This window comes from Adiantum capillus-veneris, chromosome 21 (genome assembly GCF_014529385.1).
Source record: "Adiantum capillus-veneris isolate H3 chromosome 21, ASM1452938v2, whole genome shotgun sequence".
Taxonomy (NCBI): Eukaryota; Viridiplantae; Streptophyta; class Polypodiopsida; order Polypodiales; family Pteridaceae; genus Adiantum; species Adiantum capillus-veneris.
Window position 1 is genome coordinate 22,968,363 of NC_140951.1, and position 18,168 is coordinate 22,986,530.

Sequence of the window (18,168 nt, forward strand, 5' to 3'; positions counted from 1 at the left end):
AACTACTTTTGATCATTTGTGGGAGATCCTAATTTTCTTGTACTAAGGTCCATTTATGTATGAGCAATGCAAAAACTGAAATTTTGACTTACAAAAATATGAGTGAGTGTAATGACAACCTGTGGTTGAGGATGAACATCAGCAACGTCATTCACTTGTGCCACAAGTTGAGGGCTGCCAGAGCTTTAGACACGGCATGGGAGCTTTGCTTTCTCTAACTTGGTGGGGCCATCTCTCAAGAAGTGCATAGAAAAGGCCAAAGGGTGTAATACTAGAATCAAGCACAACCACTTGGATGTTAGTTTCAAGCCATCTCTCAAGCAGTACATAGAAAAGACAAAAGGATGTAATATTAGAATCAATCGGAACCATCGGAGTTGCAACACATTTTGGAAAATACATAAAAATATGACTCTAGTGTAAGGTTTATCATCTATTTAACCAAGAATACATTCTATCGTACACACAAACATAAGTATGAAAGAACTTATGATTCACATACCAGTTTCAAGTGATCTAGAAGGGGAAAATTAGGGAGGAATAATAACAAAATGAAAGGTGATTTATCACACAAAAACAAGGAATTCTATTCTTCAATTACTAGTTCATGTATTTATAATACACCCGCATACATGCATATTTAACTAATTCTAGATATTCTTTCATATGCTTATTCTACACACGATTTAGCTTTGGTAAGATATAGACTCAATGGAGGGGGAAGGTGACAAGGGCAGTATTGTTGGGATGGTGTGCTCTCATTGCCGCACAAAAATTTTGTTGCAGAGCTCTCTTGCTCTTTATGTATTTTGTGCTCATTTCTCCAAAGTGTGCTATTCTTGGTGTATGCATTTTGACTCCTTGCTTTGTGTATTGCTATTTCGCGCTACTCGTCTTTCGCGTCATTGCTTTTTGCACAACTAATCGTGGCTATTCTCTTTGCTTTTAGCTATGAGTTCACATTAGCCTTTCTTTTTTTAGTACTTTTCTTCCAGTTATCCGAGGACCACAAAATATTGAACACTCACTTTCTTAAAAGTAGGGGCCCTTTTCCCTAAGATCTAAAACATAGAATGAACATAATTTACACATTATTAATTACATAACAAAATTTATCAACAAAAAAACTCAGGTACATAACAACATCTTAGTTAGGATATGAAGCAAGCTGTCTTTTTTTGGGTGGCCCATGTATCCCTAGTATCACCCTCCTTGGTGGCCACCAAAGTCACCCACTCTTCTTCTCCACCTTTTGTCAGGCCAAGAGCAAGGGCCAGAACTCACATGCGGTCAAGGGGTGATATATTTAGCCATCTAAATATAGCACCCCTTGACCATAGGTGAGTTCTGCTCCTTGGCCTAACATCTTTCCTACTCTTTTGCCACCCTCTCCTCTCCATCACCTCTATCTACCCCCTCTCCTCCTTCCTATCCTGTGCCTGCTACTTGCCTTTGTTGTTGTCTCCCTTCCCCTACCTCCACTTATCTTTCTTACTCACTTATTTCATCTCTCTCTCTCTCTCTCTCTCTCTCTCTCTCTCTCTCTCTCTCTCTCTCATTGCAGCCCTCCTTGATCTCACCCACTCCTTGGCTGCATCCCGCTCGATCTTACCTCCTTGTCCTTTGCCACTGCATACCTATCTTGTTCTCTCCCTCCCCTTACCTCCACATCTCTTTCTCACTTACTTCTTCCCTCTCTCTCTCTCTCTCTCTCTCTCTCTCTCTCTCTCTCTCTCTCTCTCTCTTGCACACTCTCCCCCCTCCTTGTTTCTCTTCTCCCCTATCTATCTATCCTACGTTTCTCAATAACACCCCCACCCCCCCTTCTCTTTCCCTTTGAGTTTCACTTTATATCCCTCTATTTTTATACCTCTCCTACACTCTAAACATGTCCACTCTCTCGACCTTTCCTCCCACCATCGCCTTGTCTAGCTACATCGCTCTCCCACATCCTCCCATGCTCTGTGTGTGTGTGTGTGTGTGTGTGTGTGTGTGTGTGGACATAGAGAGAGAGGGAGGGAGGGAGGGAGGGAGGCACGAACATAGAGAATTATACTCTCTCTATCCACCCAAAGAGAGAGAAAGAGAGAAAGTGCTTCCAACAAAGTGAATTTGTTGGGAGACGGATGCTTAATCTATCCATTTCTCCTCCCACACTCACCCATCAAACTCTCATCATATCTTCCAAAACTTAAGTACACACAATTAGATTAGAACACACACACATACACAGAATAGACTTGATAGTGATAGCCTATAAGAGAAGGAGATGCAAACACAATTTTTGCACACATAGCTTAGCATAAGAGATGAGAAACTTGCACAATAATGGCCTAAAATTGTAGCCCCCAAATTCCATGACATCTCTTGTGGAGTTGAGTATTTAATTTTATTATTAACCTATTTTAGGTGCCAAGTATTTTAGTCCCCTCTTTACACTTTAGTCCATGAGTGGTGGCTATCACTAACGTATTCTCTATAACGTGATTTACCCATACAGTTTCACTATCAGTCTCATGATGATAAGCCATAAAGCTTAACTTAGTACCTAGTTTTTGGAATATTGCTCATCGGTCATGGAAAACTGACTTATGATCGCAATCACTTACAATATCACTAGAACAAAGGATAGTTCCAAATACAACCAGGTTGAGACCGAGTCCAAACCAACATCTTGATACCAATGAGTAAGTGCTAAAGTGAGGAAGGGCAAGGCTTACATTCAACCTTTATGTACATTGACAAACAAAGCTCGGAGATATACAATAGAAATCTTTAAAAAAATTCTTACCAAAGCAACATTTTGATCACAAATTCATCAGTATCCACCTATTGGCTCTATTTGAATTTTTAACACGAATCATTTGGAGATTTTCTCCCTGATTTCCCCTTTTCCTCTGGAAAAGGGCACGCTACTTCCCTCCTCCATGTAGGCGCTCTCCCTACATCGTGCTCCATCCCTTCCTGCACACACTGCTCATTATGGTCCATGTCAGTCACCTTGCCTTAGGCTTGCAAGGACGCAAGAGACCTGTAGCCTTGCACCACCTCATCATTCCCCTTTTATCACTCCCTCCAATCTCTATCCTGCCACTACGAGACACTCCCAACAGTGAACGATACACCTCGACTACAAGCAGGTGTCTCCCTCCATCTGCTTGGTATCTGCAACAAAAAATCTATGAACCTTTCCATTTGGAGTAGCCCGTGGCCGCCGTCATCTTGGTACCATGTGCGTCGTGTTCCCACACACTCCCCTCCCTCTTTCAGGGTGCGGCAGGGAGAGAAGTCCCCAGTCCATCATGCACCAGCAGCAACAGAGGTATCACTATGTGGAAAGTTGTTTCTTACAATGCAAACATTGAAGGGCCTCACGGGCCTCACTTGCAGGTTCCCTAGTCCAGATATGGCTCGGAATCCCTTATTTTTCACGAAAGGGCTACCTCCATTGGGCACACGAAACCTAACATTAATGAGGGTTGCTGGACAGGGCATACAAGAGACAAAGTCAAACAGAGGAGGGATCCCTTTTCCTGCATTTCTCTCGCATGGGAAAGCAAAACGAGAGAGAGAGAGAGAGAGAGAGAGAGAGAGAGAGAGAGAGAGAGAGAGAGAGTTGGTTTCAATCTCATTAAGAAAATGCTATGTTGCTTGGTAGGCTAAACGTACTCTTCTCCCTCCATCAGTCGTCTCAAATTTTCAAACAAATTACCCCAAAATTGTGCACGTGACCACTCTCCCCAACAGGCACCCAACCTCCCAACTTTCTTTCAATTTATTTCCCTTAAGTCCACAAAGCATCTCCCTAAGATTCGGCTCAAAAAAATCGTTTCAAAATCATAGATACATGCTCACTTGGTAAATCATACAACTGATAGAGGTTTTCCACAAATAACCTTGTTAATTTTGGAGTTGTAACCGCAATCTTAGTAGGAATAAACCTACACATATTGGTGAGATGGTCAACCACTACCCAAATGGACTCATGTCCATGTACAATAGTTAGTAGTCCTACGATGAAATCCATGTAGATACTCGTCTTGGGGCAATCACTTTTCAAAACATGTATCATATCATGTTAGTTAAACCAAAGAGGATTATTAAAATGTAGGTTATTCTGAATAGGTCTTCTACAACAACAATGGAGGTAGCACTAGAGGACATGGTGTAGGCCAAGGAGGTTGCTATGGTCATGGAAATTAGGACTAGGGAAATCAATGTTTGTTTGTTAATTAAAAGTAGAATACAGTCGGGGGTCAAAGATGTCCTTAGAACTTTGTAGTAATTATGTGCATAATAATGGCAAGGGATTTTGTAATCAAGACCACTTCAAGCATGGTTTTCCACAAAGAAGGCAACACCTAACTTTGTAGGTAGTACTAGTAGAGGTGTGGAAGGAGATTGTTTGTTATGCAATATATGGTGAGCACTATGCCTTCAAATGTATCTAAATGTGGTGTAAACACTATGTATGCAAATATAATAAATGAAAATAATCATTCATAGGTTCAGGTTGTGCTTACCTACACTTGAGAGTTATAGTAATATACTGCATGGTATGTGGATTTGGGTACATCAAATTGCATGACTAGCCACGGTGAATGATGCAAACCTTGGACACTCTTGGTTATGTTGAGAATGGGGATGACACAATACATCCTATTGTGCAAACAAAGAATGTACCATTATCATTTGATGGCAAAGTAAAGTATTTGGTTAATGTGTTGCATGTGCCCAACAGTACAAAGAACTTGGTGTGTGCTGGGGGAAAATGGTTAAACAAGGTTTTCATGTTAGGTTCAATTCTAATGGCCTCTATGTAGAGGAATACAAGAAGAATGGAAGGCCCATTACACAAGGCACAAAGTTGGATAGAATGTTTACTCTTGATGTAGACATACCAAAGATGAAATTTTTCATGTTTGCATAAGTGACATGAATTGTTGTAGATATTGAGATTTGACATAAACGTATTGGATATGCAAATGTGAAAAGGCTAATGATTATGAAAAGTCGGGAGCTTGCATTAGGTTTGCCAATTTTAAGATGGCTAAAATGCGATTCCTTTTATTGGTGAAAAATTCACACAGCGAAGGGGTTTTATAAATAGTCTTTGAATGCACACGATATGTATGTTTTATATTAGTGAAACCCCCCCCACCAAAACAAAGTTTGTGAGAAATGTTAGTTTGAAAAAAGAAAACAAAGGCATCATTTTCTCACGACAAGCATGTAAATAAAAATGTGATGGAGATAGTGTGTTTTGATGTGTGGGGTCCTCCAAAGACTCTATGTATGGGTGTATGTAGGTTTTATGTTACCTCCATTTATAACCATACAAGGAATGAATGGGTGTCTTTCATAAAGGAGAAGATTGAGGTGTTTACTCACAGTTAGAATTTCAAGGTTATGATTGGAAAGAAAAAAGGTTAATATGTACAATGCATAAGGCTAATATGTACAATGTTGGAGGTCTAATGGAGGGGAAGAGTAATTTTCTGATAAGTTTAACAATTTCTTGAGAAATCATAGCATTCAAAGGCACTTTTCATGTAGGAATACTTTGCAAAAAAAAAAAATTATTGAGTAGAAGAGCAAGCACATTGCAAAAATTGCAAGGGAAATGATGAATGAGAAAAACATGCCCTCAACATGCCTCATTGTTATTGGGCCAAGTTAGTTTCTATGGCTGTCTACATCATGAACATAATACTCATTACTTATGTACACAATTTGATACCCAAGGATAAGTATACTAAGAGAAAACTTGCTTTGGATCACCTTGAAGTGTTTGGATGTATTGCTTATGTGCATATGCTAAATGAGTTTTAAATGAATTTGGAACCTAAAACTAAAAAATGTGTGTTTATTGGTATTCCCTTGAATAGAAAGGGTATAAATGTTACAACCCTGTCACATGTCAAGTGAGAGTGAGCAAGGATGTGGTTTTTGATGAGTTGAAGAGTTGATATGCTGGTGTAAAGGATGATTTTGGGCTTGATGTAAAAGAAGAGGTGGTTGCAAAAAATGTGATGCATAGTCACAAGTTTTGACAAGTCACATAGTTCAAATACGGTTGAGAACCCATGGAGTAAAAAGTTACATAGAAGAGTAAGTCCTAAAAATTCACAAAATGTATCAAGGAAGGGTAAGCAAATATGAGGAGTTTGGTATACCCTTTGTAGACTCCGGAGGCAAGAAGGATGGAGACTAAAAATAGGGTACTTAGCAGTGCTCGTGGACCATGTAGATCTGGGAGAGTAAGATATCCTATACAAAGGTTGACTTATGATAATTATGTGGCTTTCCATTGTGCATTTGTGGAAAAGATTGTGTAGGATGCATAGCTTACTTTTTTTAAGGATGTTGTTGGAGATCCCAATCGAGATCAAGATATAGATGAGCAGATGGCTTCCATTGATGCTAATGAAACATGGGAGTTTGTATCATTACCAAAACATGATAAAGGTGGGTCTACAAGGTGAAACACAATGCAGATGGCACAATAAGCATGTGCAAGGCTAGATTGGTATCCAAAATTGTTTTGTACAAACTTATGGCATTGATTGCAAGGAGACTTTTAGCCCCGTAGCTAAGGTGGTTGTTTTTTGTATAATTATTACAGTGGCTATAGCAAAAAGGTTGGGCATTGCATCAGATGGATGTGAAAAATGCATTCTTGTACGATGACTTGCAAGAAGAGGTGTATATGGAGGAGCCATAGGGATATGAGGGATGTGAAACATCTTGAGTATGTATGCAAGCGAGGGAAAGCACTTTATGGGCTGGAGCAAGCACCAAGAGATTGGCATGACAAAATTGCAGTTTATTTGATAACTATTGGTTTTTGTATAGTTGATGCGGATCACACTCTATATGTGTAGGAGAATGAGACAAATATTGTCATCATATGCATTTATGGGATGATCTGATTGTTGGTGGTAAACATGACACTGAAGTTGAACATGTAAAGAGCCTAGCCTCTTGAAGCAAGAGCTTGTCATGAGATTTTTGGGAGATTAGTGTTACTTTGTGGTCATTGAAATTATATGCACAAAAGAGGACATATGACTATCACACATACAATATGCATTGGATATGATGTTCAAGTATGGCATGACTACATGCAAGTGTTGCCTATTGCTATGCCTTTGGATCGTGGATTGATGCGAGTTATGTGTTTGAGAATGCCACCATGCACAAGAAGATTTTAGATAGCCTCATTTACTTGACAATATCATGACCAATTTTGAGTTACATGGTTGGGTTTGAGATTAGGTAGCCTCATCTCATTAACAATCTCACAACTAGATTTGATGTATGTGGTTATGCAACTTCCCAAGAAGCACACTTGGATGGGATGGAGTGCACATCGAGCTATATGAGTCCTACCTTGGATTATGCATTCTTTTATGAGGTTGGCATGAAGGTGCAACTCTATGATTACATGGATATAGATTTGGTTGGTAGTCTATCTATTCATAGGCAATCTACTAGCCTGTTTATGTTCTCACTTAGGAGGTCTAAGCTATCACATGGAGTAGCAACAAGAAAACAATGATTTTTTTGTTGAATACAGAGGTAGAGTACAAGGATGGTGCAGTGACAACTTGTGAGGTAGCATGGTTGGAGATGCTACTTGGAGAGTTGGGCATACAGGTTTAGAGGCCGGTTGTCAACTGCTGCAACAACCTTAACAACATAGAGTTTGTGCATAACCCAATGTTCCATGCAAAGACAAAGAACATTAAGGTGCGATAGCACTTAATTAGAGACAAGGTGCAATACCACTTAATCGGAGACAAGGTATGGGCTGGTGACGTCAACCTTAGGTACATGAGAACAAATGACCAAGTTATAGACATCTTCATGAAGGCCTTGGGAGCTCACAAGCTGAGGCAAGTTTGAGATTTGTTTGGAGTAAAACATTATTTCCATTTTTTTAAATTTATATTTCCACATACCTTATGCAAGTTTTTGCACCTGACTCTCTCTCTCTCTCTCTCTCTATGTGTGTGTGTGTTTGTATACATTGCGCACACATGAACATACACACACACCCACACACTTTTGCACACGGTGTGTACACGTGTATAGAGAGAGACTTGGGTGCAAAAATGTGTGTGTGTACAATGTACACACACATACATGTATATCTATGAATATATATACATATACAATGTATATGAATATGTATGTATATGTGTGTACAATGCACGCACACATGGATGTATATCTATGAATATATATGTATACATACATACATATTAAACACACACACATACATGCATACATACATGTGTAGAGACACACACCTACATTTATATAACTAACGTTGTCTCCTTGGATTGTGTATGCCCCTTTTGCTTCCAAGCTACCCTATGGACTCTCTCTCTCTCTCTCTCTCACACACACACACACACACACACACACACAAATTCCTCAATCTTAATGACCATGACATCAAGGCTTGCATCACACGAAAATCAAAGCCATTGTTGCAAAACACCAAAGACTTGTTTTTTGACACATCGCAGGTACCACGTTGAACCTCTTTATGAAAGGAATTGTGGGATGCTGAGAATTTTTTTTTTTCCTAGCCGACCGATCTCACTAATTTTTAGTGTTTAGGTTTAGATGTTATCTTAACTTTCTCTAAGTTTTAATCATCTTCATCAAAGATCAACGATGATATGAAGATGGATGTAATTTGCTATTCTTCTCATAGGCCACATTGACCTTTTGTAGATGATATCTCTCTCTCTCTCTCTCTCGCTTGGTGGAATACACTAAAATAACTTCTATCATGGTTAAAGTCAAAGGTTGTATGTGGGTGTACATAATGGTTTCCTATTTAATTGACGACACTTTCTTTTTTTGGAGAACACGTGGGTTGTGCTTGGATACGTTAATAAACTTTAGACAAAAGACTTATAAATTGGAAGATAAGGAGAAATACACCGTGACACACCCAAATTTGAGAAAAGGAAACTTCCTGTCAAAAAAGGAAGATAAATTGGATAGGTTTGAGAAAAGGAAACTTCCTGTCAAAAAATGGTTTGTTTTAAATTTTACAATGGGAAGTCTTGCTTATGTTGTATTGTTGTGAGTACCAATGGATACAATGTATGTGACATTGTGAGTGAGATCCTTAGAGGGGGGTCTTTGTGCTATCTTGCAAGGGGGCCTTTGTACTATCTTACAAGGGGGTCCTTCTAAGGGTCACCTTGTGGATCAAGGAGTAATCTTGGCCATTGGATCAATGCATAAACTAGAGGTGGACCGAAGGTTTGGCATTAGGGATCTATGTTTGCAATTAGGCATTACGTAAGCAAGATTGATTTTTTACGAGCACCCTTGCCTTTCAAATTCTCAAGATTTGATGAAATTTTTTGGCATTTTATTGTATTTTTTGAAGGGTAGATCACATTTTTACCCAAAAATATGCAAAATACCCCAAAACAAGTGAAATGCCCAACAAAAAAGCAGCCTTGATTGTTGGATCAATGGGTTAACTAGGAAGGTACTAGAGGTGAACTAGGCCACCGCTTCTTCATTCGTTTATCTAACTACCAATACAGTCTTGTGATACCCAACACATCCCTCTGCTCAACTTCCTAGTGCCATTTATACCCACGGTAGGGTGCGTGTTTGTGTATGCATGCAATATCACATTTATGCGATGAAGGGGGAACATATTTTTTCCCAACCAAAAACACAATGCGGGGGTGAGTGGGAAGTGTACAAAGGAGTGAAGGTTGAAGGACAAGTGAATTGAAAAGAGAATGCTCTTGAGTCTTTACACGTTTGGGTTTGGAAAGCCTAATTGGTCAACTCTCATGTAGACTTAAGGAACCAAAAAAAAAGTACACAAATACATTGTATGTTAGTAAACAAATCATAGACTCTGGAAGGAGAAGCAACTTGAATCAAGCACAAAATTAACTAGAAAATAGTATTCAATAAACTTTAGGGCATGTTAACTAACCCTTTGTCCTAAGACATTGTAGACTAGGATTCTCTACTACTACTTGTTTTCACATGATGGTGAGTGGGGCAAGTTCACTTCAAAAAAAAGAACCCCTCGTATTGCCACCAAAAGCAGAGGAATAGTTAGCATTTGCTACAAAAGGTGAATTTGAACCCATGATCCAAGAGTATGTTGGCAACACTCAAACATCGGCCAAGCTCTCGATCTCGAACAATTTCTCCTTTTTTCTCCACCACAAAGAGAGGATTCTGTCATAGAAAGTAAAGAAAGCAAGCTTTACAACATGGGGGCATTGGTAGCACTACTTTCCTCTTTCTTTATTCAATGTGCGTGTACTATCTACTATTGTTAGCATTTCTTCCCCTTGTAGTGCAACTTTTAAGACTATTACCACATCAATCCTTGTATTGAATTGTTTCTTCATTGCAAGATGAGTCCAAAATCTTTTCTCAAGACAAGTTCTGAACAAGGAAAAAAAGCCCCTTTTTCCAAAGAGCAAAGTGTACCTTGCAAGCTGATTAAAGTGGGCATGCCATATCGAGTACATACACGGTTGAGATTTCTGTCTATTGCAATTTGCAAGTCTTTTGTGCACAATGCTAGTACACACATGTGTGTTGTCCAATTGTTCACCAATATAGGTTCATGTACTTTAAAGATGGCTTCTTAACTATCTTGTAATCATATTGCATTGATGGCTCTTTGCTCTCCTTGTCCTTAGAGCATGGCCTTCATTCAATTTTCCATATTCAATAGAAAGAAGAAATCAACAAAGTTTGTAATCTTGAGGATGGAGCACTATTTTCTCCATACACCATTATGTCCAAGGCACACTTGTATACCTTATGAATGGATGTCATAAAAAACAATTCTAAAACTTGGAGTCTGGTAAGGTCCCTCACGTAGTTAGAAGTTTTTATGCCTACAATGGTGTTCCTCGTTGAGCAAGGACACGAAATAGAAAAATGCAAAGAATTTAAGAAGTATAGGCCCTTCTAGAAAGAGCACATTTCAAGGTATACTCTATCCCCCCTTGGAGTCCCCTCATGTAAATAGAAGTTTCCCTGCCTCCAATGGTGTCCCTCATTGAGCAAGGACATGAAGTAGAGATTGAAGCAAGGAACCAAGAACATTTCGCTAACAGGGGAGGGAAATGAGGAAGATCTCTAGAAAAGATGCAAAGAACTTACGAAGGATATGCCTTTCTAGAAAGAGGTATACTCTCTCCCAACATGAGATATAGCTTTGACTTCAAAACTCTGGTTGTTCTCAGAGGGTTTTGCTTTGTAAATTCAAAATTTAAAACTTTTTGTATAATCTGAGCTTTCTAGTAAATCGGATGCATATGCTCTCTCTCTCTCTCTCTCTCTCTCTCTAATTCTCCCTCTTTTATGAAAATTTTTATAAAATCATGACAATCATACACTAATGTGCATGAAAAGTGCATATGTTTACACCCTCCTGCCATCAAAATCTTATGCTTTGTGGCATCAAAGCATAAGCTAAACAACCAAAAATACGCATGTGATCAATAGATGGCTTTTTATCATGCCAGGCTTCATAAGGAGTCATAGATTGCAAGGCTTTGATAGGATACCTATTAGGTACGTAAGCATCACACATGACAACCTCAAGGCAAAACAAATGCGGTAAAGCTTGACTCTTGACCTTACATCATGCCATCTTCGTAAGTGACCAGTTTTTCTTTTAGCAACACCATTTTACTAAGGTGTATACGGAACTGTACATTGGTGTTTTATCCCACAAATAGACAGAAATGCATTATATTCATGAGACGCATATTTCTCCCCTCGATCTGAAGTGAGGGTGCTCATAGTATAGTTAGAGACATTTCATCCATAACCAAAAATTGCTTGAAATACATGAACACTTTGGACTTAGCTTTAAGAGGATACACCCATGCATGCATAGATTAATCATCAATGAAAGACACAAAGTACAAGTACTTACCCAAGGATGGAGTTTGCATAGGCCCATAAACATCGTTATGCACAAGTTGCAACTTGTATATAGCCTTTACTAAACCATCCTTTGGAAACTTTTAATGCTGCATCTTACATAAAATATAGCCTTTGCAAACATGCTTAAAAGGTGCTTCAAGTGGCAACAAAGAAGCAACCGTATCAAAATTTTGTAAATGTAGTTTACTTGCAAAATTTAGTTACCCAAAACATGCATGCCAAAGTTTGGCATCTAAAACACGTTTGCAAAATTTTACCCACACTTGTCATTATAAGTGAGTTTATATAGCCCATGACACAAAATACTAGATGCAACAATTTCATTACCAAAACTAAGATCATGAATTGTATTTGTCATCCACAAATTTGACAACAAGATGGAGCCTTGCAAGTGTAGATATAGACAAAAGATTCTTTTTGTTTCTTGGTACATAAAGTGCATCAACAAGTGGGAAAGAATTGCCATTTACAGTAGTTAGCACAATCTTTCCAACTCCTTATTTGGGTAAGAGGCACTATTGACACTACTGACCATATTCTCATGAGAGACAACCTTGAGAGAGGCAAACAAATCATAATGCAAAGTAATGTGCTTTGTAGCACCACTGTCAAAGTACCAAACATGTGACTTTGCAGCGATTGACATACATGCGTCATGTACAGAAGGATCATAAGTACACTTTGGACTAAGTTCCCACTCTACATCTACATCAACATCAACATTACAAGCCCCATTTACAAAAGATTCCACAATAGATGCACTGGTGGTAGATCAAGTTTCATTCTTCTTGGCTACTTTTTCCTTCAACTTAGGACATTGCTATGCAAGTGATAATTGGCCTTGCAATGAATATTCTTCTTGCCTTTTTTGCATGAATTCCTAGACGAGTTTTTGCTAGAAAATGCACTAGACACAAGTTATATGCTATTCACATAAGAACCATGGGAAGTGGTTGCATTGCTATTACCACCTTTTCTTTGAGAAGAAACAAAAGCATGTTCAGTTACACGTTCTTTAGCACTATTTTTTGTTGAAAATGAATCTTGTAATTACAACAATGTGCATAATGCATAAAAATAATAGCTCGAGGGTTTCCTTGGGTCATAAGTCTCCAAGTATCAACAAAAGCCTGGTAAGAGTCTAGCAATGCATCAAGAATAGTCTACACAAGTGAACTATCAAAAATAATTTCACTTGCAAAAATGAGTTTCTCATTGATATACTTGATACTAGAAAGAAAAGTGTTCATGTCATCTTCCTCTTGCTTAATCTTTGACTCCATCTCTTTATGCAACAACACAATTTTTGCCTCATTTGGACTTGCGTAAAGGCTAGCCATAGTATCCCAAGCCTATTTTGGTGATTTTGTTGAGCGAATGTGAGGAGTAATAGTGCGCTTCATAGATAATGCAATCAATGCATGAGCTTGTGCATCTCTAACATCCCAATGAGATTGCTCATCTATTGACAAAACAACTCTAGCAGCAATAGGTATGCTAGAACCTACAATATCCTCAACAGAGCCCATATCCACAGAAGGCAAACATACATCAATGCCCTACACAAAATTCCGAACGCCTTGAGACAAGAACATGCGTCATCATGCAAGCCCACATTGGAAAGTTATCCCCATCCAATTCGGCCTCAGCAATGAACATCTTGCAAACATCTGTGTTGTTGTTAGCCATGGCAAGTGACCGCACTTGATATGCTTAGAAAGAGTAAAAACAAAGTAAGACTAGCACGAGCTATGTAGCACAACCCGAAAAGGATTGTAAGGGACCTATTTTGCACAAAATTGCATTGTTAAAAATTCTACGCAAAAGGATAAAATTGCATGCACAATATTGCCAATAGTTGAAACGGAGGCCGCAATGAGCGCGAATAAAAATTTTAAGCACACAAGCTCTACAAGCTTACCCAAAGGATTACTCAATCTACAAATGCTCATCAAAGATCACCCAATTTAGAGAAAGTGAGCAAGTGGTGCTCATGATATGCCTGGGAGAATGCAACTGTAAGGACATGGGTCCTACGAGCAAGGCCATCGGCATGACCGGACAATGTGTACACTAGGGGGAGGCTATAAGATAGCACGGTTGGGTGGAGACTAGCACACACATTACCACCACCCTTTCACTAGTATCTGATCTATTTTTGGGAAAGGGGAAAAGCGGGTTGCATGTGTGTGCGACACGCTGCTTCTCTCCCACGTTTCACAGATAGCGACGTCTCTGATGTGCAACAAAAAGAAGACAGGCATAGTTTTTTGTGCACAACGCACCAAGGCAAACAATGACAACCGCTCGCAACCCCCCCACCAACCCCCTCCACAATGCACGACTAAGGTGGGAGACCAAGGCAAACTCGACTAGCAACTCTACGACATCGAAGCTCCGAAGGCTTCGTTGGCTGCGCACATAGGAAGGCCCGTTGAACCCTTGCATAAAGGATGGTAAGAGGCCAACACTTTACCATCACGCTATTGAGCTTTGTTGTGTATAATAAGGAAATATAGCATACTTGTGTTGACAAAAAAGCTAAAAGGAAAGGAAAAGCTTCAAACTTCAAGGAAGTAGTTTCACCCTTATCTTTCACTTCTTGGAGGAAGGCAAGTTTTCCTCCAAAAATTCTTTTTTCCTCAAGGAAGTAGCTTCAAAGTGAACAAAAAGCATTCACAAAAACAACGAGTTTTTGTGAGGAATCCACGAAGGTGTTCTTACGCCGAACGACACGTGAAGCGCTACAATTTTTGTAAGGCGAGGTTCGCATGCGAGTAAATCACCGAGCATACAAAACACAAAGAGTTCAAGCTTTACAAGGTACAAGTTGACATTTTTTTTCTCTCTCTTTACATTAGTGTGTGTTTACCATGGCCAGTGAGGATATCCCATCTACGCACACTTTGGATTTTGAGCATGTAGATCAAAATCAGGGCACCGCGAGTACTACCGATACTAATATGCATGATGATGTTGATCTAAGAGATCATGGTCTTGTAGATATGGCTGCTTCAAGACTTTGGAAAATCACCAAAGCGTACTTAAACGCAACCTCTTTGCACTCAATGCAAATGTTACAAATCTTACTGAGCTACTTATGAAATTTATGAATTCACAGACGGCTCAAGGAGCCACAAGTGTCACGGTTCAAGGAAACCAAGATCGTACAACTCAAGGAGTCCAAGAGACAAGTGCTTCAGAATATGCAGAAGGTAGCAATGCATTGCTTAAGAATATCACCATTCTTGAGTTTCACGGGGAAGAGCGTGATCGCAACAAGGATGCGGTCAATACGTTCTTACATAAATGGAGTGATATTCATAGATTGAGATACACCCCGGAATATAAAGATAGTTGTGGAAACAAGTCTATCTCTTTAAGGCAAGGCCTATAAGTGGTGGATGGAATTTTCAATAGATGCTCGTCCTCTGTCTTGGGCTGCGCTTAAAGCTTCTTTCTCCAAAGAGTTTTTGGACTCGAATGAAGAAGATAAGAATTGGTTAGCATGGGATGCATGCCGCATGTCTGGCCTCTCTCTCACACAGTACCTTTCAAAGTATCAAGAAATCATATTAAAACTAGAAGTTCTAGATGAATTCCAAAAGATACAGGGTTTTAATAGGGATATTGACAAAGACTATCGATAGTCTTCATGTCAAGACCCAACATCCAAAAACTTTGGAAGAAGCCATCAGTCATGCCCAAAGATATGATGATGAGGGGAAATGTTCCCTACTTTGAGAATAATTTTGCTAAGAGCAATGTGGCTAAGAGCCAATGGCAAGGTAGATCTCCCACACGCTCCAAGAGGAATAAGAGACAATCTACTTCTCCACGTCCACAAGAGGCTAAGAAGCCTAAGCAATCAAGAGATACTCCACGTGGGTCTCTTAGCACTGCTAATTTCGATCTTGACTTTCAAGTTATGAACATGGACCGTGTTGATGTAGTTTTAGGACAGGAGTGGCTGCATGGTTTAGGAAACACATTGCACACTAGTTATGAACACAACTACTTATCCTTTATGGCCGATGGTAAACATGTGCTTTTGCTTGGTGAGAAAAATATACCATCTGCATCTCTTATATGTACAGCTGAGCTTTCTATTTTGCATAAAATAAAATTTAATAGATGAAGTCTTTTTATGTTACTTGTCTCCAAGTCTTGTGAATTCTCAAGAGCAAAGTGTTGTGAATTCTAGTTTTGGTATGCAAAGTGCAATGAATTCTAATGATAAGCAAAGTGTTAACAAATCTAACGAGCAAAGTGCTCTCAATTTTAATTCTATTGAGCAACGTGTAACTGTTGTAAAACAAACATTACAGGAATTACAAGATTCTCCATCCAGGCATGACTCTAGTTTACTTTCTCCTTTTGCACGGCAAAAGCTGACTCACTTACTCACAGAGTATAGTGATGTATTCTCAAGTGATTTACCGTCGGGTTTACCCCCTACACTTGATGTGCAACATGGCATAGATGTCTTGATAGGCACTAAACCGATGAGTAAACCACCTTATCGTATGAGTGCTAAAGAAGCCAAGGAGGTTGAGAGTCAGTTGGCTGACTACCTTGCCCGTGGTTTCATTAGACCTAGCACTTCGCCTTGGGTATCACCAATTCTGTTGGTTAAAAAGAAAGATGGTACTATGTGCATGTGTGTAGATTATTGTAGATTAAATGCCATAACCATCAAGAACAAGCATACTCTGCCTCGAGTGGATGAGTTGTTTGATCAACTCCATGGGGCAAGATACTATACAAAGATAGATCTTCGTTCAATATACCACCACGTGCGTATCCTTTTGCACGATATCTCCAAACCTGCCTTTAGAACATGGTTCGAGCATTTTGAGTTTTTGGTTATGCCTTTTGGTTTAACCAATGCTTCAGCTACATTTATGACACTCATGGATAGTGTTTTACGTCCCTATCTTGGAAAATTTGTTGTTGTTTTCCTGGATGACATTCTCATTTACAGCAAGACTGAAGATGAACACATAGAACACTTATGATTAGTGTTCAAACAGCTAGCGAGCTCACGCTCTGTATGCTAAGCAAAGCAAGTGCGATTTCTTTAATACAAAGATACATTACCTCGGTCATGTGATCTCTTATTCTGGCATCAAAATGGACACTGACAAGGTCGCTGCCATTCTTCAATGTGGCCACATCCCAACACGGTTGAGGAGCTTCAAGTATTCTTAGGCATGGATGGATTTATCGATACTATATTCGTGATTATGCCAAAATCGTTGTTCCTATGACGGATCAACTTAAAGCAAAAGGTAAGACCTTTTCTTGGAAGAAGCCCAAAAATGCAGTTTTGAACAGCTCAAGGTAGCTATAGCCATTGCTCCCCACTATCAATCGTTGACCCACTTAAGCCGTTTGTGGTAGAGAACGATGCTAGTGATAAAGCAATTGGTGCGGTACTTCTCCAGGAGGAAAGACCTATAGCCTTTGACAATAAAAAGCTAGATAGAGCTCAACAGAATTATTTTGTTTATGAGAGAGAGCTGTATGCCATAATTCACGCTTTACGAAAGTGGCAACACTATTTATATGGTGCCGAGTTTGAAGTAGTTTTTGACCATGAGAGTATCAGATGGTTTACTACTCAAACGGACTTGAAGGGCCGTAAAGCTAGATGGACAGAAATCCTTCAAGATTATGATTGTAAGCTACGATATTGCAAGGGGCGATATAACGTAGTAGCGGATGCACTAAGTCGGATGCCTTAGATTAATTCACTTGCTTTCATGCAAATAAAGAGTGAATTTTTGGAGTCATTACATGGCAAGTGTGCACAAGATCAATCATATGCTAAAGTGTGGAATGCAATTTTAAAAAGGGATCCCTCACACCCACATGTCTTTGTATAGTCAGATCAACATGTCTCTGCACGTATAGATAAAAACTCCAACACACAGAGCTCCACCCCTACTCAGGAAGAGCTTAAGCAATGGAAGAATTTATCCATTAATGATGGTTACTTAATCCACAAGGGTAGAGTATGTGTGCCAAAGGACTCAGACACTAGGTGCAAAATCTTATTTGAGTGTCACGATAGTCCAAGTGCCGGTCATCCACGTATTCATAAGACGTATGCCTTAGTTCGACGAAAAATTTATTGGCCACGCTTACATCATGATTTTCAAGAGTACGAACTGAACTGCCAATAGTGCCAAG